The following is a 25,305-nucleotide window of genomic DNA, read 5'->3' as shown; positions in this document are numbered from 1 at the left end:
TGGCTGGATGAATCACAAACTGGAATCAAGATTGCTGGGAAAAATATCAACAACCTCAGATATGCAGATGACACCACCCTTATGGACAGAGATCAAAGAGGAACTAAAGACCCTCCTGATGAAAGTAAAAGAAGAGAGTGAAAAAGCTGGCTGAAAATTCAACATTCAAAAAACAAAGATCAAGTCATCTGGTTCCATCACTTTATGGCAAATAGATAGGTAAACAATGGAAACAGTGACAGACTTTATTTTGGGAGGCTAAAAAATCACTGCAGATAACAAACTTACTAAATCACTTACTTACAAAATCACTGCAGCCATGAACCTAAAAAACGCTTGCTTCTTGGAAGAAAAGCTATGACCAAGCTAGACAGCATATTCAAAAGCAGAGACATTACCTTGCTGACAAAGGTCCATCTAGTCAAAGCTATGGTTTTTCCAGTAGTCATGTATGGATGTGAGAGTTGGACTATAAAGAAAGCTGAGCACCGAAGAATTGATGCCTTTGAACTGTGGTGTTGGAGAAAACTCTTGAGAGTCCCTTGGACTGCAAGGAGATCAAACCAGTTAATTATAAAGGGAATCAGTCCTGAATATTCATTGGAAGGACTAATACTGAAACTGAAACTCCAAACTTTGGCCACCTGATGTGAAGAACTGATTCATTGGAAAAGACACTGATGCTGGGAAAGATTGAAGGCAGGAGGAGAAGGGGATGACAGAAGATGAGATGGTTGGATGGCATCACCAACTCAATGGACATGAGTTTGAGCAAGCTCAAACCTTGGACTTTCCTGGTGGCTCGGACGGTAAAGCATCTGCCTACAATTCGGGAGACCTGGGTTCAATCCCTGGGTTGGAATGATCCTCTGGAGAAGGAAATGGCAACCCACCCCAGTACTCTTGCTTGAAAAATCCCATGAACAGAGGAGCGTGGTAGGCCATAGCCCGTGGGGCCACAAAGAGTCAGACATGACTGAGTGACTTCACTTTTCACTTTCACTTTGAGCAATCTCTGGGAGTTGGTAATAGACAGGGAAGCCTGTTGTACTGCAGTCCATGGGGTAGCAAAGAGTCAGACACGAATGAGCCACTGAACTGCACTGATTGATTGGATGAAGACCACCTATATTAAGAAGAATAATCTGCATACTGAATCTATCCCCTTCATGGATCACAGCCTTCTTCTGACAAAGGGGCTTGTGTAACTCAATGAAGCTCTGAGCCATGCTGTGCAGGACCACCCAAGATGGATAGGTTATAGTGAAGACTTCTGACAATGTGGTCCACTGGAGGAGGACCATTCTAGTGTTCTTACCCAAGAACACCATGAACAGTATGAAAAGAAAAATATATATATATATATATTAATATGTGTGTGTATGTGTTTGTATGTGTGTGTATAAATATATGACACCAGAATATAGGCCCACTAGTTTGGAAAAGTGAAGTCCTGTCTGACTCTTTGTGAACCCATGGATTGTAGTTTGCCAGGCTCCTCTGTCTATGGAATTCTCTAAGCAAGAATACCATGTACGTTGTCATTCACTTCTCCAGGGGATCTTCCTGTCAGAAGGTGTTCAATATCCTACCGAGAAAGAGTGGAGGGTAATAAATAATAGCTCCAGAAACAACAGCTGGACCAAAGCAGAAATTATGCTCAGTTGTGGATGTATCTGGTGGTGAATGTAAAGTCCAATGCTGTAAGGAACAATATTGCATAGGAACCTGGAGTTTTAGGTTCATGAATCAAGGTAAACTGGAGATGATCAAGGAGGAGATGGCAAGTGTGAGAATCAATATCTTAGGAATCAGTGAAGTTAAATGGACTGAAATGGGTAAATTTAACTCAGTTGACCATTATAGCTACTACTGTGGGCGAGAATCCCATACAAGAAATGGAGTGGCCCTCATAGTCAACAAAAGATTTTGAAATGTAGTACTTGGGTGCAACCTCAAAAGCAACAGAAAGATCTCATCTCATTTCTAAGGCAAAATATTCAATATCACAGCAATCCAAATCTGTGTCCCATCCACTAATTCTGAAGAAGCTGGAACTGACTTCTATGAAGACTTACAAGATCTTCTAGAACCAAAACCAAAAAAAGATGTCCTTTTCATCTTTGGAGACTGGAATGAAAAAACAGAAAGTCGAGAGATATCTGGAGTAACAGCCAACTTTGACCTTGGATTACAAATGAAGCAGGGCAATGGCTAACAGAGTTTTGACAAGAGAACACACTGGTCATAGCAAACACCCTCTTCCAATAACACAAGATATGACTCTACACATGGACATCACCAGATGGTCAATACCAAAATCTTCCATCACCAGATGGTCAATACCAAAAGCTTCCATAGAGCTTTCCAGTCAAAGATGGAGAAGCTCTATGGAGTCAGCAAAAACACAAGACCAGGAGCTGACCATGACTCAGATCATGAGCTTCTTATTGCAAAATTCAAGCTTAAATTGAAGAAGGTAGGGAAAACCACTAGGTCATTCAGATATGACCTAAATTAAATCCTTTATTATTATATGGTGGAGGTACACATCAAAACATCAATGATATATTGAATTTATTATATGTCCATTTGTTTTGGCAATCAGATCAGATCAGATCAGATCAGTCGCTCAGTCGTGTCCGACTCTTTGCGACCCCATGAATCACAGCACACCAGGCCTCCCTGTCTAAACCCTTATACAGCAAATGATTTAAATACTGAATTGTTTTTGTTAAATCTAGAGAAAAATTCTCAAATAAATTCATTTTTAGCCTCATTCTATAGTCCTAATTGGCAACATATTAAAAGATTTAAGTTCTGTACCTCTTTAAAAATTCATTAAAAGTTACTTTATGCTATTTTAATTGAAAAGATGTTAAATGTTAAATTATGATTTACTTTCCGCTTTGATTTAGCACAGTGATTTTCACATTCACATCAGTTACAAAATTATCCCCCCATCCCCTAGCCCAGTTTGAAGTTGATCTTCAAACTGAAGATCAAAGTTAGATCAAAAGGACAATGATTGCTCTTCAGAACACATTCTCAAATTTTACATAGATCATAAGAACACCATATTTTCTTGTATTTTATTATATTTATCAAACTCATTTTAACCTATTCACATTTTGTAAACAGAATTTTAGCACTGTGTCCCATTGTGTTAAGATAAATATTATTTAAATTGTAAAAAACTCCCCTTTAAAAGTTAGTGTATTTTCTTAGATTTGTTATGTCATGGTGAATTGATATTTCTAATTTGCATGTTTTCCCTATAGGCATTAGATCCAAATTAATTCCTTTTATCCAATCACTAAGTTCGGGTACTAACATGAGATAAATGCTGTGGAAATAGTCTCATAGAAGGTATAGACTAATTAGGGGGAAACAACCTGCATTCAGGCATACATAATCATCGTGCCTTCCTTTATCGTAGTTCAAAGACACTATGTTTTTGAAAAATTGAAAAATCTGTGGCAACCTCACACCAGGCAAGTCCACCAGCACATTTTTCCAATAGCATTTGTTCACTTTGTGTCTCCATGTCACCTTTTGGTAATTCTTGTCATATTTTAAACTTTTTCATTATTATTATATGTCATTGTGTTCTGTGATCCGTAATCTTTGGTGTTTCTACTTTTACTTGCTGAAGGCTCAGATAATGATTAGCACTGTTTAGCAATGAAATGTTTTTATTTGATTTTTTATTAAATTAAGGTATGTATACTCTTTTTTAAGACATAATGTGATTATAAGATTGATAGACTGTATTGTAAACATAACTGTTTCATGCACTGTGAAACCAAAAATTTTTGTGTGACTTGCTTAATTGTGATATTTGTTTTATTGTAGTGGTCTGGAAATAAAAGTGCACTATGTCTGGGGTATACCTTATCAGACAAGAGAATGTTGATAAGTACTAGGAGGAAAAACACAGAATGCACAGCAACAAAGAATTAACTTTCTACTGAGTGATAAGGAAAGTCTGCTGAGATGATGTAAAAATGACCTGAGATGTGAAGGAAAAGAAACGTCCAGTTGGACAAACAGTGAAGTATTCTAGGATTGGTCAGCATGGGATAGGATTTCAATGTTTACTAGCATGAGTTTTAGCCATTTCCATGTTACTGCAAAATCAAAACTAAATGTTATTTTCCTTTATAAATTACAGTTCAGGATCTGACTGCTGCACAAACCAGGCAGGGAACCTGTTTTTGATGGTATTAGACAAGAAATGAAAAGGAGCATCTTTAATGTTCCATTTAAGAAAATTAGGGATGATTCTATCTTGCAAGTGAAATATAGATATTTCAAAATTTTGCAAAGATGTCAAAGATATTCTGTCAGTGTTTCTAAAGAAGAAATATATATTTTTTTTTCAAGAGTTACTAGTAACCAATTATTTATGTTTGTTTTCAGGTAGTTGGCATTCTTTTTTTTTTTTTTCTTTTCTTTTCTTTTTCTAATTTTAACTTCATGGGACATTTGCTTTGTACTAAATGCAATAAATTGCATGATTTTTTGAGAGGATAGGAAGTGATCTGGGGGCCAAGGTCTCCCATGAGGATAAGTACAGTCAATTTGTTATTCCACATCTGTAAGTGAGCTAGTTAAATATATTGCAGCATATTCATATAATACTATGCAAGCATTAAAATGATATACTTAAAGTTTGTTTTTATTGAAAATATTTGCAATATAGGTTGGGATAAAATTGATTCATAATCATATTAAGATGGATGTAAGGGGCACTTGTTTAAAATGGCAACATATGAGGATCCTAAACTCAACTCCTCCCACAGGTAAAGTGAATCTACAGCTACATATGGAATATTGTTTCTGAAAGAAACCTGAAACTTAGCTGGGTCAATAAGAAAAAATACACATTGAAATGGGTAGGAGAGCCTGAGACATAAGTTTCCCTGGTGTGACAATCTATTATCAGGAGGGAACACACAATTCTCAGCTTCTCCCTGATGAATGAGTTTTAAACCCCACATCTGACACCCTGTCTTTTAAGATCTGCACCTGAGAGGTAACTCCTCACAACATCTAGCTGTGAAAGCCAACGAGGCTTGCATCCATGAGACCCACAATACTATGGTGAATTAATAAACAATTCTCAAAAGGATCACACAGATTAGACTCAGTGTGGCTAGTGCTCCAAGACACAGTACAGAGTTAGCCACCTGCATCTGGTCCAGTCTTTATGTGAAAGAGACCTATTCATTTATCTTAAAAGACTTGACCTGAGGGTATATCAAATTTTATGCACATACAGAAGCTAATGGAAATACTCAACAAAGATCCTGAAGGTCAGTATGTGCCATCTTTCCTCTCTCCCTCTACCTTACCCCAGGTTGCTAATGTCTCCCAGAAAGAGGCTTGTACACACATCTAGAGTTCTGGTTTTTATGGCTGCCAACCCCCAAAATTAAGGACACCCCTTAATTATCTAGCTCTGATAACCAGCAGAGCTTATATGTGCAAGGGCACAAGACTAACAAACAGAGAAATAGTTCTTAGTCAGCCACTTCATCCCCTCTAGTAGACAGAAACACCCAGTCTTTTCATAAAATAGGACTATCAGGTTACTTTCATAGCTACAGAGAGCTAATTAAGCACATATCTAGGGGTTAACTGTAGTTGTCTCCAGAGACTTGTAGCATCTTCATGCTCTCCCTTTGTCTCACCTGAAGTTGCCAGTGTTTCTAAGAAAGGACCTTGTGTATGTATCTGGTGCTCTAGATTTTAAAGCTGCTGCTTTGAGGGCACATTCCAGGGGGGTTGTGTTCACAGATTCAACAATACTGTAACAAACAACAAAATAGCTCTTAAGTGTCTCAGACAGAAAAACCATATCCCAGTCCTCCCTCAAAAGAGATGTGTTTGCATACTTAAAATTTGCTTCCTGAGGGTCTGACTTCCAATAAAATGAACCTAGGTGCCCACTGAGATAATCCCTTTAATGGCACTGACAGATATTGGAAAACCTCGACCACTGGTGACTACTCAGAACAAAATAGACTTCTTGAAAAATCACAAAGTTTTGAGTAGCAACCAAGAACTAGGGCACGGTTGAACCATAAGTTGGATCTCTTATATGATTTAATATTTCAAGACTGGGAGAAGTGACTGTTATTGCTTTTTTTTTCTTTTCTAATGCATAGACAGTAACATAGAAAGTCAAGAAAAATTAAGAAACAGAGGAATATGTCCCAAAGAAAGCAACAAAATAAAAGCTCAGAAAAATACCTTAATGGAAAGGAGATACACAATTTGCCTGATGTAAGGTTCAAAATCAAAGTCATAAAGATGCTCACCAAGCTCAGGAAAACAATGAATAAACAGTGATAATTTCAAGAATATGCCAATACAATAACTGAAGTGAAAAATACATTACAGGGCCTCAACAGTAGACTAAATGAAGTAGAAAAAAATATCAGCAAAAAGAAGACAGAGAAGTGGATTCATTCAGTCAGAGTAGCACAAGTAAAACATAAATTGAAAGCACGAAGACAGCTAAAAGGACTTATGGGACAATGTCAAATGACCCAGTATTTGATAATACAAGTCCCATAAGGTAAAGAGACAGAGAGAGGAAAAGAGCATAAAACTTTGAAGAAAAATAATGGCCGAACAATTTCTTAATCTAGGAAAGGAAAGCGACATTCAGATCCAGGAATTTTAGAGAGTTCCAAGTGAGTTGAACTCAAAGAGATGCATACCAAGATACAGTATATTTAAACTGTCAAATGTTAAAGGCAAGAAGAAAATCCTAAAAGGAGCAAGAGAAAAACAACTTGTTACATACAAGGCAACTTTCATTAGACTATCAAGAGATTTTTCAGCAGCAGCTTCACAGGCCAGAAGGAAATTGCATGATATATTCAAACTGCTAAAAGAAAAAACAAAAAAACTAACCAGTAATACTCTACCTGGCAAACCTGCCAAAACTGGTGAGGTTGCAGAGATAGGGGCAACCTCATGTACTGTTGGTAGAAATGTAAATTGGTAAACTCACTGTGAAAAACAGTATGGAGGTTCCCCCAAAACAGTAAATATAGAAATATAAGATGTAGCAATTTCACTCTGGGTATTTAGCCAAAGGAAACAAAATCATTATCTGGAAAAGTTATCTTTACCCCATGTTCATTGTAGCATTATTTGCAATATCAAAGACATGGAAACAACCAAAATATCCGTCAGGGGATGAACTGATAAAGAATTTGTGATATATATGCATACAGTTCAGTTCAGTTGCTCAGTCATGTCCGACTGTGTGAACCCATAGACTACAGTATACCAGTCATCCCTGTCCATCACCAGCTCCCACAGTTTACTCAAACTCATGTCCATCGAGTCAGTGATACCATCCAACCCTCTCTTTCTTTATTGACCCCTTCTCCTCCTGCCTTCAGTCATTCCCAGCATTAAGGTCTTTTCCAATGAGTTAGTTCTTCGCATCAGGTGGCCGAAGTATTGGAGTCCATCTTCATCATCAGTCCTTCCAATGAATGTTCAGGACTGATTTCCTTTAGGATAGATTGGTTGGATCTCCTTGCAGTCCAAGGGACTCTCAAGAGTCTTCTCCAACACCATAGTTCAAAAGCATCAATTCTTCAGCGCTCAGCTTTCTTTATAGTCCAGCTCCCACATCCATATATGACTACTGGAAAAACCACAGCTTTGCCTAGAAAAACTTTTGTTGGCAAAGTAATGCTTCTGTTTTTAATATGCTGTCTAGGTTAGTGATAACTTTTCTTCCGAGGAGCAAGTGTCTTTTAATTTCATGGCTGCTGTGACCATCTGCAGTGATTTTGGAGCCCAAGAAAATAAAAGTCTGTCACCGTTTCCACTGTTTCCTCACTTATTTGCCATGAAGTGATGGGACCAGATGCCATGATCTTAGTTTTCTGAATGTTGAGATTTAAGCAAACTTTTTCACTCTCCTCTTTCACTTTCATCAAGAGGCTCTTAGCTCTTCTTCGCTTTCTGTCAAAAATATATGCATGTATGCATACAATTGAATATTATTCAGCCATGAAAGAGAAAGTTCTGCCATTTTTTTAATAACTGTAAATGTGGTTTTTAGCAACTGCATTATGTTGCAACAACACAGTTGTATATGAGTGCATTATGTTCAGTTAAATAGGTCAAATGCAGAAAGACAGAATTTGTATATGTGGAATCGAAAAAACAGCAAGCAAACAAACAATAAACTCTGAGCTGCAAAGAACAAATTGGCTGGGTGCCAGAGGCAGGGACTGGTGAAGGGGGTGAAACAGGTAAAGTGGTCAAAAGACACAAAACTCTAGTTATAAAAAAAGGTAAGTTCTAAGGATAAAGTACAGCATGGTAAGTATAGTCAATAGTATTGTATTTCAGATTTGAAAATTGCTAGGACGAGAGATCTTAAAAATTCTTATCACACACAAAAAAATAACGATGTGGTGATGGATGTTAATCAGATTCACTGTGGTGATTAATTCACAATATATACATATATCAGGGCTTCCTGGGTCATGCAGTGATAAAGAATCCACCTGCAGGAGATGCAAGAGACCCAGGTTCTATCCCTGCATTGAGAAGATCCTCTGGAGGAGGAAATGGCAACCCGCTTCAGTAGTCTTGCCTGGAAAATTCCATGGACAGAGGAACCTGATGGGATAAAGTCCATGAGATCAGACACTCAAGAATCAGACACGACTGAGCACACACACATATATTGAAACCTTATGTTGTACACCTGAAACTAACACTATAGTATGTGTCAATTATTCATCTATAAATGTTAATTAATATTTTAAAAGGTAGAATTCATAAATAAAAATTGCAGGAAAAACTAGAATGCTATACTCATGAAAAGTGTTTGTGCATTTGTACATGATGAGATTAAAAGTGATATGTATTTTTCTGTCTTTTTGATCATGTCCATTTTCTATAATAAAATATATATTTCTTATCCAGAGGAATAACGTGTTATTTTTCAATTAAGTTTCTAAATGTAACTTACATTAATAGGTAAAATATCAACATCAAATGTAAGGTCAAGAAGCTTTTAAATGTTGCTGTCAAAGTTAGAGATGTAAATTTTTAGAGTGACATTAAGGATTTTTTTCTTTTTATTTTTCCAACTACTGAATCACATTCTTGACTTAAATTTTTACTTAAGACATTTTATGATGAGATATATAGAAAATAAGCATTATTAATGATAAATGATATTTGTTGATGTTTTACAAAGCATATACAGGATGCAGATTTCATAGGAAATTATCTGGAAATAAAAATTATTATACATTGGTTTCAAACTCTGAAGTTTCTTCAGTTGGCATTTATGGTGGTTTTATATAAGATGGTAATGTCTGTACAAATATACAAATGTATATACAAATATATATAAGATGGTAATATCTATACAAATGTTTTTACTTTTGATGCTGGTTTAACTAGTAATATTTCTCAATACTGTTGCATTCAAAGTGACGTCAGTGATTATTCAACAGGTTTTTATTCTGAAGAAAGAAATGAACGTTTGAAGTTTGGCTGCCATTATTTAAAAATGAAAATTAAAAAATAATAATAGTAAAAGAAAGAGAAAAAAAGATTAGCAGTCTGAAGAATTTGCGGGCGATGAGGTGGCTGGATCAGTTCTCTGTTGCAGCACATAGGCTTCTCTCTAGCTGCAGTGCACAGGCTTCTCTTGTTATGGCTCATGGACTTTAGGGCATGAAGACTTCGCTAATTGCAGCACACACACTTAGTTGCCCTGCAGCAAGTGGGATCTTAGTTCCCTGACCAGGAATCAAACCCAAGTCAGCTGCATTGGGAGGAAAATTCTTAACCACTGGACACTGGGGAGATCCTGGGAAACTTTTTCAGAACATTATGATTATCTCTCAATTACTCAGAGATGCTACAGATAGTCCCTGCTCTCTACCTGAATATTTAGACTGGAGGCTGGACAAACAACTGAGGCTCTCTTCAAATATTATTTTACAGAAGAAGAAAATCTTACAGATGAGAAACTGAAGGTAACACGATGCTCATTTTCTCCTAATCCAAAACTCATCTGATAAATTAATAAAGCATTTTTGTGACTGTTTTCACCTTGTTAGAGTGTTATTAAATAAGTGGGATTTATATAAACAATTTTTAAATCTAACAATGGAAACAACCAAATCCAGGTGCTTCAAATAATTCAAATATAAAATAATATTTAAGACATAGCAGCCGCTGAAGTGGGCTGAGTGAATAGTGTTTCATTTACTGCTAAAGAAACTTCTAACTTACTCCAGATGAATCACAATTTAGTGGCTGAGTGGTGAGATGGAACCATAAATGAATAGACTATTTTTCTTCCATATTTATATGTCTGTCTGTCTGCCTATCTATCTGAAAAAAAAATCCATCTAAAAATGGAAATTTTCTCTTTCATTAGTGTTCATAAATCCTTGGAGGATTATTTTCACAGAAAGTTGGAAGGAATATCCTTGAATGCTGAGTGATAGGGAAGGACTAGCACATTAAAATTCTTTTCTGGCACTTTTCAATCAATTTACAGTTACTTCTTGCCTTGAACTGTCTGGCAAACTGTTGATTTTACTGTCATTGATACTTGTTTCATTTTTTTCTCCTCAATTCTTATAAACTGTATATGCAATAAGAAGGAAACACACATGATTTTCAGGGGTGGTCTATCTTTAGCCAAAATGATCCACACCAGAAAATTCCAGATGATTTCCTGGTTTTTATCAGTGATGAACTGACGTGTGTATAATTCTAACCTCTTCATTATCTGGTTTGTATTTTATTCACATTGAGTAGAAATACTTTTCAAAGGTGTGGTTTTCCTTTCTGATAGGATTTTAGATATGGAAGAAGATTTCTAGGTTGAACTGGATAGATGCTGTAGATTAATTATAAGGGAACTAATGGCAATTTAGAGGGTCACCTATGTTGTAATTAGAAAATAGAGTGCGTACACCTCATATAACCCTATTAATTGTTTTAATTGTTTACATATTTAATTTGAAAGACAAAATTTTCTTTATGGGGGAGGCAGGTGGTGCCATGTAATATGTGTGATCGTAGTTCCCCAAACAGGGTTTAAACCCAAACCCCTGCACTGGACGTGGAGAGTCTTAAGCAGAGGATCTCCAGGGAAGTCTCTCTGTCTTTTTTTTTTTTTTTTTTTTTAATAATTTAAACATTGCAATTTGGATCACAATAAACTGTGGAAAATTCTGAAAGAGACGGGCATACCAGACTACCTGACCTGCCTCTTGAGAAACCTGTATGCAGGTCAGGAAGCAACATTTAGAACTGGACATGGAACAACAGACTGGTTCCAAATAGGAAAAGGAGTACACCAAGGCTGTATATTGTCACCCTGCTTATTTAACTTATATGCAGAGTACATCATGAAAAATGCTGGGCTAGAGGAAGCACAAGCTGGAATCAAGATTGCTGGGAGAAATATCAATAACCTCAGATATGCAGATGATGCCACCCATATGGCAGAAAGTGAAGAAGAGCTAAAGAGCCTCGTGATGAAAGTGAAAGAGGAGAGTGAAAAAGTTGTCTTATAGCTCAACATTCAGAAAACTAAGATCATGGCATCTGGCCCCATCACTTCATGGGAAATAGATGGGGAAACAGTGGATATAGTGGTTGACTTTATTTTTCTGGGCTCCCAAATCACTGCAGATGCCAATTGCAGCAATGAAATTAAAAGACACTTACTCCTTAGAAGGAAAGTTATGATCAACCTAGACAGCATATTCAAAAGCAGAGACATTACTTTGCCAACAAAGGTCCATCTAGTCAAGGCTATGGTTTTTCCAGTGGTCATGTATGGATGTGAGAGTTGGACTATAAAGAAAGCTGAGCGCCTAAGAATTGATGCTTTTGAACTGTGGTGTTGGAGAAGACTCTTGAGAGTCCCTTGGACTGCAAGGAGATCCAACCAGTTTATGCTAAAGGAGATCAGTTCTGGGTGTTCATTGGAAGGACTGATGTTGAGGCTGAAACTCCAATACTTTGGCCACTTCATGCAAAGAGGTGACTCATTGGAAAAGACTCTGATGTTGGGAAAGATTGAGGGCAGGAGAAGGAGATGACAGAGGATGAGATGGTTGGATGGCATCAACTTTCTGGACGTGGGTTTGGGTGGACTCCAGGAGTTGGTGATGGACAGGGAGGCCTGGCATGCTGCAGTTCATGGGGTCACAAAGAGTTGGACACAACTGAGCAACTGAACTGAACTGAATTGAATTGATTAAATATAGAGTCATACAGTTAGACTATTATTGTATTGTCTGTGATTAGATGTGATGTTAAAATCATGAACCAAATCATCAAATCCAATCTTCTAGGATTTTTTTGGTTTTTAAACTTAAATTCAAGCCTTTAATCCTTTTGAGTTAACTTTGTGTTTGGTATAAAATAGTGGTGCAGTTTCATTTTTTTGCATGTTATTCAGTTTTCTCCAATACCATCTGTTTAAGAGATTCTTGTTATCTCCATTGCATATTCTTGCCTCATTGTCAGAAATTAATTGTTCATGTATGTTTGGGTATATTTTTAGACTGTCTATTCTGATCCACTGATCTGTGTGTCTGTTTTGTGCCAACATCATACTTTTTCAAATACTTTAGATTTGAAACATAGTTTGAAATCATGGAGCCTGATTCCTCCAGTTTTGTTCTCTCAAGATTGTTTTGGCTATTTGAGGTATTTTGTGGCTCTATACTAACTTTAGAATTTCTCATTCTAGTTTCATGAAAATGTTGTTGGAATTTTATAGGGATTACAAAATTTTCTTGACAATTTTTCATGGAATCTTTTTGCTAGATCATATGGATCTTGTATAAGCAATTAAAATGCAGTTAACATAAGCAGGAAATAGCTGGCACAAAATGTTAGATCAGAAATGAATTTTGAAAATGACATGGCTGAACATGATATCTTTTTATACAAGATTCAAGATCAAGTGATTTATTGAAGTCAGAGAAATTGTTGTGCAATGGATAGGAATAAAGCTCTCTCTATTGTTTCTTATACTTCCTGTCATTTCTTTGATGTTACTAGGATTCCCATCTATTTATTCTAGGCATACATGTCTAGCCATGACATTTTATAATGATATATTGACCTTAAGGGACCTTAAACAATTTATGTTATCACACTGTCTTATGGGGCTGCCCAAGTGGTGCTAGTGGTAAAGAGTCTACCTGCCAACACAGGAGACAAAGAGATGCAGGTTCAATCCCTGGGTCAGGAAGATGCCCTGGAAGACGAAATGGCAACCCATTCCAGTATTCTTGCCTGAAAATTCCATGGACAGAGAAGTCTGGTGGACGGCAGTCCATCAGGTCACAAAAAGTTGCACGTGACTGGAGCAACTCAGCCTACTCTCTTATCACTATCTCTGTGACCCTGAAAATCTAACTTAGCTACTCTGCACTTTGGTTTCCTCATTACTGGTATCCATGATTATTAGTTTCCATCTCATAGGATTTTTATAAAGATTCAATAAAAGAGTTCCTCTAAACAGACTGGCATATCAACTGCCATTGAACATGGTTTTCTTCATTGTTTCTATTGATAATGATATGAATGTTTCCAGATAAATAGAAGAGAACCATTATGAAGAAGAACTCTCTAAAAAGGAAAAAATACATAAGTAAAATAAGTATTTCCAGAAAACAGTTTTGAGGCAGAGTCTGTAATTTTGAATTCATGATCAACACAGTCTCCTTCAATATAGTCTCCATCAATGAATGTTCAAAACTTAGGGAATAACAAAAATGAAAAAATAACTCAAATGTCTACCAACTTACAAATGGATAAACAAATGTGTTATATACACCTAGTATTCAGACTTAGACACATACAAGAACACAAATGAAACTTCAGGACATTATACTAAGTGAAGTAAGTCAATCACAGGAGGCCAAATTCTGCATGATTCTCTAATACCTGGAGAGGTTATAAGGGGCAGGGGATAAGAGGAGGGAGGGCATGGGAAGTTGTTTTTTAATTATGATGGAGTTTCAGTTTGGGAAGATGAAAAAGTTCTGGAGATCGTTGGTGGTGACGGTTATACTACAATGTTAATGTACTTAATACCACTGAATAAATACATTTAAAAATGGCTAAATTGGTTAAATTTAATGTTATGTATACCTATCATCATTAAAACAAAAGAATAAAAGGAAAGGGGTTTGCTTGAAATATAAAATTTTAAATATAAAAATTTAAAGATCTGAAATATAAAATTTTAAAAATAACGAGCCTTGTTAAAAAACTGAAATGGAAAGTCAGTGCAGTGGCAGCACATGGTGTGAATGAGGGAAATGTGTGACCTCACTGAAGCAGTGATTGTTAGCACAGGGAATGGAGGTATAAATGGTCTTCCTTCAGAAATGCCAGTTTCCCACATTTTCTGAGCCAGGAGCAAAGGAAGAGTTGACCACCTCAGTTGTTGACACCTAACTCCAAGGAGAATTTAAACACATAGAATTTAAAAGAGCCTAGGAATTGTGACTTTATTTTCATTCAAATATTGGGGATAAAGAAGAGTTGAAAGAAATTATTTTAAAGCTTTTTTATGTGTCAGAGACTATGGTGGTTACTTTATATAATCCCAACATATTTAATTAACATTTAAGAATTTAATTTATTTTTAAGAATGACTAAAGAAAAGTTATGACCAACCTAGACAGCATATTAAAAAGCAGAGACATTACTTTGCCAACAAGGTCCGTCTAGTCAAAGCTATGGTTTTTCCAGTCGTCATGTATGGATGTGAGCTGAGCACCGAAGAATTGATGCTTTTGAACTGTGGTGTTGGAGAAGACTCTTGAGAGTCCCTTGGACTGCAAGTACATACAACTAGTCCATCCTAAAGGAAATTAGCCCTGAATACTCATTGGAAGGACTGATGCTGAAGTTGAAACTCCAATACTTTGGCCACCTGATAAAGGAACTGATTCATTTGAAAACACCCAGATACTGGGAAAGATTGACGGCAGGAGAAGAAGGGGACAACAGAGGATGAGATGGTTGGGGGGCATCATCGACTCAATGGACATGAGTTTGAGTAAATTCTGGGAGTTGGTGATGGACAGGGATGCCTGGCGTGCTGCAGTCCATGGGTCACAAAGAGTTAGACATGACTGAGACTGAATTGAACTGAATATTTTCAGGAATGAAATGTATTACCCTTAAGGAACAATCCATCAACCTGATAGCTCAGTTGGTAAAGATTCTGCCTGCAATGCAGGAGACCCCAGTTTGATTCCCAGGTAGGGACGATCCACTGGAGAAGGGATAGGATACCCACTCCACTATTATTGGGCTTCCCTTGTGGCTCAGCTGGTCAAGAATCCACCTGCAATGCTGGAGACCTGGGTTCAATCTCTTGGTTGGGAAGATCCCTGGAGAAGGGAAAGGCCACCCACTTTGGTATCCAAAGGCTACCAATTTTTCTGGACTGGAGAATTCCATGGACTGTTATAGTCCATGGGGTTGCATAGTGTCAGACATGACTGAGAAACTTTCACTTTCAAGAACAAATATTCACCCACGCATTTTTACCCTTCTATCCTGCAGTGTAGATCACAACAAGCTGTGGAAAATTCATAAGAAGATTGGAATACCAGACCACTTTACTTGCCTCCTGAGAAACCTGTATGCAGGTCAAGAAGCAACAGTTAGAACTTGACATGGAACAACAGACTGGTTCCGAATTGGAGAAGAAATATGTCTGGGCTATATATTGTCACTCTGCTTATTTAATTTATATGCAGAGTACATCATGTGAAATGCCAGGCTGGATGAAGCACAAACTGGAATCAAGATTGCTGTGAGAAATGTCAATAACTTCAGATATGTAAATGACACCACCCTTATGGCAGAAACTGAAGAGGAACTAAAGAACCTCTTGATGAAGGTGAAAGAGGAGAGTGGAAAAGCTGGCTTAAAACTCAGCATTCAAAAAGCGAAGATCATGGCATCTGGTCCCATTACTTCAAGGCAAATAGATGAGTAAACAATGGATATGGTGACAGATTTTAATTTCTTGGGCTCCAAAATCACTGCAGATGGTGACTGCAGCCATGACATTACCTAGAAAACATATTTAAAAACCGAGACATTACTTTGCTGACAAAGGCTCATCTAGTCAAAGCTATGGTTTTTCCAGTAGTCATTATGAATGTAAGAGTTGGATCATAAAGAAGGCTGAGCACCAAAAATTGATGCTTTTGAAGAATGTGATGTTGGAGAAGACGTTTGAAAGTCCCTTGGACTGCATGGAGATCAAACCAGTCAATCCTAAAGGAAATCAATCCTGACTATTCATTGGAAAAACTTATGTTGAAGCTGAAGCTCTAATACTTGGCCACCTGATGCAAACAGCCAGTTCATTGGAAAAGACCCTTGATGCTGGGGAAGTTTGAAGGCAGGAGGATAAGGGAACAAAAGAGGACAAGATGGTTGAATGGCATCACTGACTCAATGGACGAGTTTGAGCAAGCTCTCGGAGATGGTGTAGGACAGGGAAGCCTGGTATCCTACAGTCCATGGTGTCACAAAGAGTCAGACATGACTGAGTAACTGAACAATAACAACCATAATACATGGATCAAATATTTATCAGTAGAGCTTGAAGTACATGTGTATGTGCATGTGTGATGTGACCTTTTAAAAGGACAAACACTATAATTTTTGATGAACTTATTTATAGGTAGTTGCAATTTATAAACATGCATTTCTGAAAGAGTTAAAGAAAAGCAATGTAAATCCTTCCAAAAGTCTAAGAAATAACTGCATAGCACTATTTTTCTTATATATTTCTATTAAGGGTCCTCAAAACTATATAGGCCAAATGTTAAAGCTCTGGAAATCTGACAGGTTCACCGATGTGGTCCATGGTCCTAAGTGGAGACAAACTGATAAGTATGAACTATTTTAAGGAGGAAGCCAAGGAGGAAGAACTTGAAACTCAAAATGGGACATGGGAGGCCTGAGATTTAGTACTCTCTGTCTCACTTTAACAAATTTACTTAATTTTTTATGCCTCAATTTTCTCATGTCTCAAATAAGAATTTCAATAGTATTTGATTCATAAGGTTCAAGGGAAGATTAATTAAAATAATACAGTAGAATAAGTGATGCATAATAAATTCATACAATGTGCAAATAATTTAAAGACATTAAATTAATAAATTAATACATTAGTAAAGATGTTATCAATAGTAAGAGCTATGAAAATAATATTAATTTATATAATAAATTAACTTATGTACACAACTAATAGTAATTATATTTAACTAACAATATAAATAATTATAATTAAGATTAATTAATATAAGATTAACAATAAAAGTAATAATGAAAGTAATTCATATTTTGTGTCAGGTATAGTGCTAAATATTTTATAGCTATTACAATATTTAATATTACCAACAACACTATGAAATCTATATTATTATTTTTATAATCCTGTCCCTACTGTGAATGGAACATAAGACACAGAGAAGGTAAGTCACTAAAAGCAGACTGAAGATTCCAACTGAAGAGTTCTGCTTCAGAATTCATGCTTCTCACAGACATAGTAAATGTGCATGAATGGTAGTCCGTGGTACCTGCCATAGCATTTAACATGGAAAGAGCACAGGCCATAATAACATATTCTAAATATCATTAGTTGATTAATTTCTTCTATTTTTAGTTTTACAAATGCTCTATTTTAGTTGTATTAGTCCTCACATAAGGTGAAAAGTCAGCCCTCTTACAATACTACTAAAAATGGGCATGTTCTGAGATACAGAAAACAGAAAGTGGTGACCCAGTTGGTGCAATGGTATTTCTCTTAAATTCCTGCAACACTTAACTTATAAATTCAGATATAAGATCTCAGAATAATCAGGAAATTTATGAAATAAACAATGCGGAGAACAAGCTTTAAGCACAGAGGAATGAATGAGCAAGAGGAACAAAAAATTTTACCTACTCTAGAATCATCTAAATTTTTGAAATATGTAGGCCTATTTTTTTTTAATTTTATTTTATTTAACTTTACAATATTGTATTGGTTTTGCCATATATCAACATGAATCTGCCACAGGTATACATGTGTTCCCCATCCTGAACCCTCCTCCCTCCTCCCTCCCATACCATCCCTCTGGGTCGTCCCAGTGCACCAGCCCCAAGCATCCAGTATCGTGCATCGAACCTGGACGGGTGACTCGTTTCATGTATGATATTATACATATTTCAATGCCATTCTCCCAAATTATCCCACCCTCTCCCTCTCCCAAAGAGTCCAAAAGACTGTTCTATACATCAGTGTCTCTTTTGCTGTCTCCTACACAGGGTTATTGTTACCATCTTTCTAAATTCCATATATATGCGTTAGTATACTGTATGCGTGTTTTTCTTTCTGGCTTATTTCACTCTGTATAATAGGCTCCAGTTTCATCCACCTCATTAGAACTGATTCAAATGTATTCTTTTTAATGGCTGAGAAATACTCCATTGTGTATATGTACCACAGCTTTCTTATCCATTCATCTGCTGATGGACATCTAGGTTGCTTCCATGTCCTGGCTATTATAAACAGTGCTGCGATGAACAATATGTAGGCCTATTTTAATGTCTCTCAGAGAAGGCAATGGCACCCCACTCCAGTACTCTTGCCTGGAAAATCCTATGGACGGAGGAGCTTGGTAGGCTGCAGTCCATGGGGTCGCTAAGAGTTGGAAACGACTAAGCGACTTCACTTTTTTCACTTTCATGCTTTGGAGAAGGAAATGGCAACCCACTCCAGTGTTCTTGCCTGGAGAATCCCAGGGACGGGGGAGCCTGGTGGGCTGCCGTCTATGGGGTCGCACAGAGTCAGACACGACTGAAGCAACTTAGCAGCAGCAGCAGCATTTTAATGTCACAATAGAACTAAGCAGATTCCTTAAACTGAAAAACTATAGATGTGAAAAAATATCTCCATGGTGGAGAAAGAAAGGCTGCAGCGTAGTTGTTAGGCTGCAGAACCTCCGTTTTGTTGGAGCTATGGTTCTCCAAGCTCCAACTTCTACTTCTACAGTGGGGTTGAAACTTACTCAAGGAAGGCCTTCAGTTTTCACATGACATTCCAGCAAAGGTTGAGATTAGTCTCCTCACACATAAAGTCTTATGCTGGAAGATATATTAATGATATCGATATTGATAGCACAAGAAAGTTCAAGAACGAAACCTAGAGTGTTAAATAATATGTCCCAAGTCACACAGTTCATGAACGTGGTCCCCACTTGTTTTTCCTCCTACATATTTACGTTTATTGTATGTCTCATTTTCACTTTTACCACTTTACTAGGCAGCAGACATCTACCATTGAAGAGTGCCTCTTGCTTAATTTTCTGTCAGAAAACTTTAACCATAATCAACTGGGCTAACAGCATATCTGTTTCCCAAAGCCAATTGCAATCTGTGTCGGAGATGTGAATCTGCATTGTTGTTGTGCCTGTTTCCTTTTCTTAAACCAGAATGCTGTCACCTAGAAAACTAGAGGCTGTATCATTGACAGGCAGCTTTCTTTATTTTATTTATTAATTTTTTATTGTCTACCCCCTTTGCTGCTGCTAAGTTGCATCAGTCATGTCTGACTCTGTGTGACCCCACAGATGGCAGCCCACCAGACTCCCCCAACCCTGGGATTCTCCAGGCAAGAGCACTGGAGTGGGTTGCCATTTCCTTCTCCAAAGCATGAAAGTGAAAAGTGAAAGTGAAGTCACTCAGTCGTGTCCGACTCTGTGCGACCCCATGGACTGCAGCCTGCCAGGCTCCTCTGTCCATGTATTTTCCAGGCAAGAGTGCTACCCCCTTTACCTTTTCTCAATTTAAAGATATCCCAGAAATGGGCTCCTCATTGTCCACTGCAATGTCCTCTGTTATTTTTACTTAAGTGCATCACTGCAAATAATATTGTGCGGCTATTTTTTTAATTTAATTGAGTTTTGTTTTAGGATTTTTCTCTCTGTAAAGAGGTTTCATGACAAAATCTAGCAAATATCCCTATCAGCTTATAAATAAATCATTATATTAAAGAAGTGCCTGCTAACTCACGTCAGTCATGTCCGACTCTTTGTGACCCTATGGACTGTAGCCCTCAAGACTATTCTGTCAGTGAGATTCTCCAGGCAAGAATACTGGAGTGGGCTACCATGTCCTTCTCCAGGGGATCTTCCCGATTCAGAGATCAAACCTGGGTCTCCCCAGTTGCAGGGCAGGTTCTTTACCATCTGAGCCACCAGGGAAGCCCTAGTAAAAAAGTAGAATTTATTACTATATGAATGTGCAAGACAGTCCAAAGATATTCTCAACAAGGCAGAAGGGAACAAAGGAAAAAAAGAGATACTCTGCAAAATTTTAGCAAAACCTACTTCTATATACAGCTGAAATGACTATAAAAAGTTATTAAGAAACAGAGAAAGCACATTATATTCTGGAAAACAAAGCTTGTACTGTTGAACTGCTTTACATTTTAATGTGTAAATTTGTTCTTGGCTTTTCCATTGAAAACATCAAACCACTTGGCATTCTGTGTGAGACATAAATGCATTAAAAATGTGCAGCAACATTTATTAAAATATATAAAGGAACAAAGGCTAAGATTAATTTTCCCCTTCTCTTTTTATTTGAGGGCCACCACTAGGGCATTTAATATGGGTAAAGCCAGATTCGTAAAGCTTTCACTAGACAGTTATCACAAATGAGTAAGAGCTTAATCAGCATATATCTTTTAAATACATTCAATAGAGGAATTGGACTGTTCATTGCATTGTAATTTATAGGGTTTTTGTTTTTGATTACATAAGGGAAATGCATTTTTATGCCTTAAAAGCATTCTTTTGTGATGTCAAAAATGTATTACATTATTGTTCAGAAAATGGTGTTTCAATTTGGTGCGGAAGTCTAAAATCACCGGAGTGGAAAAGATAACAAGTAGATTCTTCAAAGTCTTGCCATTTGTGAATTTTTTTTTCTTCCAAAGTTCTTTTCTTTGGTTAGATAATGAGTGCAACTCTGCTCAATGGCACCTTTCAATTCTTTCTAAGTGTTTAAATCCTGTATTTACTATATTTGTGGAAAGTCTGTTTAAACAGGATTAAAATAAGTGCGTATTTAGTATTTCAATCAGACATAAAGAAAGAAAATGATGTTGAAATAAAGTTTGATTTTTTTCCCTTCTTTCTTTATATTTGGTGACTGTATGCAAGTAATTCAATCTCCACTTAGATAATAAATACCTAAGGTAACTAGGTGGATCAGCCACTATCAACGATGCTTATAGAAAATAAACTAAAGAGGCAAAGCAGTTGTTCTTAACTGTAAAGTTTTGTTGTTTTTGTTTAGTGGCTAGGTCATGTCCGACTCTTTTGTGACCCCATGGACTGTAGCCTGCCGAGATCCTCTATCCATGGGATTTTCCAGGAAAGAATTCTGGAGTAGGTTGCCATTTTCTTCTCCAGGGGATCGAAGTAAAACTTATCAACATGCTAACGGAACCTTGTTTTCTGAAGACAGGGGCCTTTGTAACCATTTCCCTCTCTTCAAATGGCAGTCTACTTCTCTCCTGAGGTGGTCCCTGTGGCCCTGCCTCTTCTGTTTATCCCAGTCCTTATTGCTTTCTCCACATCCATCATTCTTTCAACAAAGAAAATAAGACTCACTGCCTATTCTGAAATTATTGTAACTCCTTATCAGTCAAAAGGAAAAGGACACTTTCCTTTCCCTGGGAGTTTGCTGTAGTGACTGTTTTTATAGGTCAGTCCAAGAGGGAAACATTTTCTTTTAGATTGAATCCTTCATTGTTCAGAGGAGAGCTCAAAACACAGATAAAGTTATCATTCTGAGAAAGAGCACCCAAGACATACGTCTCCCCTCCCTTTCTCTCTTCTCCAAAGAAAATAATTTGCATACATGTATCCTTCTGAGCTTTGTCCAAGTCTGCTCTTGACAGATGCTATCTGAAAAAAGTGACTATCGAGGGAAGACAGGTACACTAATCAGGCATTTCCAGTATTGGTTGGGGCAAAGCAGAACTCTTCACTGCCAGTGGGAAGATGACCCTGGGGAGATGGCCCCCCATCTTCAGAGAACTTCTCTGGATGTCTTTAGAAAGCAACTGCTGCTGCTGCTGCTAAGTCACTTAAGTCGTGTCTGACCCTGTACGACCCCATAGACGGCAGCCCAAAAGGCTCCCCCATCCTTGGGATTCTCCAGCCAAGAACACTGGAGTAGGTTGCCATTTACTTCTCCAATGCATGAAACTGAAAAGTGAAAGTGAAGTTGCTCAGTCATGTCCGACTCTTCACAACCCCTTGGACTGCAGCCTAACAGGCTCCTCTTCCCATGGGATTTTCCAGGCAAGAGTACTGGAGTGGGTTGCCATTGCCTTCTCCGTTAGAAAGCAATGTGCTCTGTAAACTCTGGTAAACTCTGTATATTTTCTATAGTAGCACTTGCTTATCCAAAATTGACTTAATTATAAAAATTGTACATATTGCAGGGCTTTTCTGAGGCAAACACATAATAATACATGTGGAATTATTTTGAGATATCATTGTGAATCCATGAATATAAGGGATTGCTGTCTTTAGGAAATCAACCAAACTTCTCCCCAAAGTAACTAACCTAAGCTTCTGATTTGATTTTTAACTTCAAAATATGCATATATTTTCATATTGCATATGTATGTATATAGTATTTATTTAAATAATCTTTCAATTCACATTTGATTAACCTGGACTGTGTAATAACATAAAGGTAGATGTTCTGCAATTTTTTATTTAAATTACACAGAGAAACTCCAGTACTTTGGCCACCTCATGCGAAGAGTTGACTCATTGGAAATGACTCTGATGCTGGGAGGGACTGGAGGCAGGAGGAGAAGGGGACGACAGAGGATGGGATGGCTGGATGGCATCACCGACTCGATGGCCATAAATCTGAGTGAACTGTGGGAATTGGTGATGGACAGGGAGGCCTGGTGTGCTGTGATTCATGGGGTCGCAAAGAGTTGGACACGACTGAGCGACTGAACTGAACTGAACTGAAATGATACTTCTGACTTGCCTTACTCTAATGTTACATCCTATTTGTACCTACTTTTACTATAGTAATCATTACCATATTATAAATATAGTATACTAGTCTTTAGACAGGGACTTCCCTGGTGGCTCAGACAGTAAAACATCTGCCTACAATGCAGGAGACCCAGGTTCAATCCCTGGCTTGGGAAGATCTCCTGGAAAAGGAAATGGCAACACCCTCCAGTATTCTTGACTGGAAAATCCCATGGACAGGGGAACCTGGTAGGCTCTAGTCCATGGTGATTTGCAAGTATTTAAAACAGTGCAATTGCTCTAATCAGTTCAGTTCAGATCAGTTGCTCAGTCGTGTCCAACTCTTTGCGACCCCATGAACCACAGCACGCCAGGCCTCCCTGTCCATCACCAGGTCCCAGAGTTCACTCAAACTCACGTCCATCAAGTTGGTGATACCATCCAGCCATCTCATCCTCTGTCGTCCCCTTCTCCTCCTGCCCCCAATCTCTCCCAGCATCAGAGTCTTTTCCAATGAGTCAACTCTTCACATGAGGTGGCCAAGTATTGGAGCTTCAGCTTTAGCATCAGTCCTTCCAAAGAATACCCAGGGCTGATCTCCTTTAGAATGAACTGGTTGGATCTCCTTGCAGTCCAAAGTCCAAGGGACTCTCAAGAGTCTTCTCCAACACCACAGTTCAAAAGCATCAATTCTTCAGCACTTAGCTTTCTTCACAGTCCAAATCTCACATCCATACATGACCACTGGAAAAACCATAGCCTTGACTAGACGAGTAATGTCTCTGTTTTTGAATGGGCTATCTAGGTTGGTCATAACTTTCCTTCCAAGGAGTGTCATTTAATTTCATGGCTGCAGTCACCATCTGCAGTGATTTTGGAGCCCCAAAAAAAAATAAAGTCTGACACTGTTTCCACTGTTTCCCCATCTATTTCCCATGAAGTGATGGGACCGGATGCCATGATCTTCGTTTTCTGAATGTTGAGCTTGAAGCCAACTTTTTCACTTTCCTCTTTCATCAAGAGGCTTTTTAGTTCCTCTTCACTTTCTGCCATGAGAGTGGTGTCATCTGCATATCTGAGGTTATTGATATTTCTCCTGGAAATTTTGATTCCAGTTTGTGCTTCTTCCAGCCCAGTGTTTCTCATGATGTGTTCTGCATATAAATTAAATTAGCAGGGTGACAGTATACAGCCTTGATGTACTCCTTTTCCTATTTGGAACCAGTCTGTTGTTCCATGTCCAGTTCTAACTGTTGCTTCCTGACCTGCATATAGGTTTCTCAAGAGGCAGGTCAGGTGGTCTGGTATTCCCATCTCTTTCAGAATTTTCCACACTTTATTGTGGTCCACACAGTCAAAGGCTTTGGCATAGTCAATAAAGCAGAAGTAGATGTTTTTCTGGAACCCTCTTCCTTTTTCCATGATCCAGCTATTCTAATAATAACTCATAAAAAACTTCAAAACCTAAAACATAAAGTAAGTCCATTCTCTACATCTATATCTCCATTCCTTCCCTGCAAATAGGTTCATCAATAGCATTGCAACAGATTCCATAAATATGGGTCAGTATACTATATTTGTTTTCCTCTTTCTTACTTATTTCACTCTGTGTAACAGGCTCTAAGTCCATCCACCTCACTAGAACTGACTCAAATTTGTTCTTTATTATGGCTGAATAATATTCCATTGAATATATGTACCATGCCTTCTTTATCCACTCATCTGTTGATGGACATCTAGGTTGCTTCCATGTCTTGGCTATCGTAGATAGTGCTGCAACGAATACTGGGGTACATGTGTCTTTTAGAATTGTGGTTTTCTCGGGGTGTATGCCCAGTAATGGGGTTGCTGGGTCTCATGGTAGATTTATTCCTAATTTTTTTTAAAGGAATCTCCATGCTTTTCTCCATAATGGATATATCAGTTCAACATATATATACTATTGTGTGTAAATGGGTAGTTGGTAATAAGTTGCTGTATAGCACAGGGGGCTCAGTCTGGCACTCTGTGATGACCTGGAGGGGTAGGATAGGAGAAGTGGGGGCTCAAGAGGAAAGGGATATATGTATAATTATGGCTAACTCACATTGTTGTGTGATAGAAGCCAACACTAAGATTTTAAAAAGTAAAAAAAAAAAAAAAAAAAAACCAGCAAAACTCAGATACT

This window comes from Bos mutus, chromosome 24, assembly GCF_027580195.1.
Source record: "Bos mutus isolate GX-2022 chromosome 24, NWIPB_WYAK_1.1, whole genome shotgun sequence".
In the NCBI taxonomy this organism is placed as follows: Eukaryota; Metazoa; Chordata; class Mammalia; order Artiodactyla; family Bovidae; genus Bos; species Bos mutus.
This window is presented reverse-complemented; position numbering follows the sequence as displayed.